The sequence below is a fragment of the Colobus angolensis genome, unplaced genomic scaffold, assembly GCF_000951035.1.
Source record: "Colobus angolensis palliatus isolate OR3802 unplaced genomic scaffold, Cang.pa_1.0 Scaffold49, whole genome shotgun sequence".
In the NCBI taxonomy this organism is placed as follows: Eukaryota; Metazoa; Chordata; class Mammalia; order Primates; family Cercopithecidae; genus Colobus; species Colobus angolensis.
In genome coordinates this window covers 479,296-480,306 of record NW_012118376.1, presented here as the reverse complement: position 1 = coordinate 480,306, position 1,011 = coordinate 479,296, and positions in this window count along the sequence as shown.

Below are 1,011 nucleotides of genomic sequence, written 5' to 3'. Positions count from 1 at the left end.
AGCCAAGGCAGGTGGATCACTTGAGGTCAGGAGTTTGAGACCAGCCTGGCCAACATGCTGAAACCCTGTCGCTACTAAAAATACAAAAATTAGCAGGGCGTGATGGCATGCACCTGTAATCCCAGCTACTCAGGAGTCTGAGGTAGGAGAATCACTTGAACCCAGGAGGTGGAGGTTGCAGTGAGCTGAGATCATGCCACCGCACTCCAGCCTGGGCGACAGAGCGAGACTCCATCTCAAAAAATAAAAATTAAAATTAAAAAAAGGCTGGGCACGGTGGCTCACACCTGTAATCCCATTACTTTGGGAGACCGAGGTGGGTGGAGCACCTGAGCTCAGGTGTTCTAGATCAGCCTGGCTAATGTGGTGAAACCCCATCTCTACTAAAAATACAAAAAAAAGAAGTAAATTAGCCAGGTGTGATGGCGGGCACCTGTAATTCCAGCTACCCAGGAGGCTGAGGCAGGAAAATCGCTTGAACCCGGGAGGCGAGGTTGCACTGAGCCATCGCACCACTGCACTCCAGCCTGGGCGACAAGAGTGAAACTCTGTCTCAAAACAAACAAACAAAAAACACAATTGCCTTCCTCCCCTTGCTGAAATCTCATTGTCTATCTCAGAAAAGACAGAAATTCAACCACACCTGGAGGGGCATTTTCACAAACAGGATCATTAGAAGTTAATTCCTGTGTATTTATTCTCCATAATAATCATTTGGTCAGGCACCATGGCTCACGTCTGTAATCCCAGCACACTGGGAGGCCAAGGCGGGTGGATCGCTTGATCTCAGGAGTTCAAGACTAGCCTGGGCAACACAGTGAGACACCCATCTCAAAAAATTACATTAAAATAGAAAAAAACCCTCAGTGGCATGACCAGGCACGGTGGTTCATGCCTATAATCCCAGCACTTTGGGAGGCCAAGTGGACGGATCACCCGAGATCAAGAGTTTATACCAGTCTGGCCAACATGATGAAACCCTGTCTCTACTAAAAATACAAAAAAATTAGC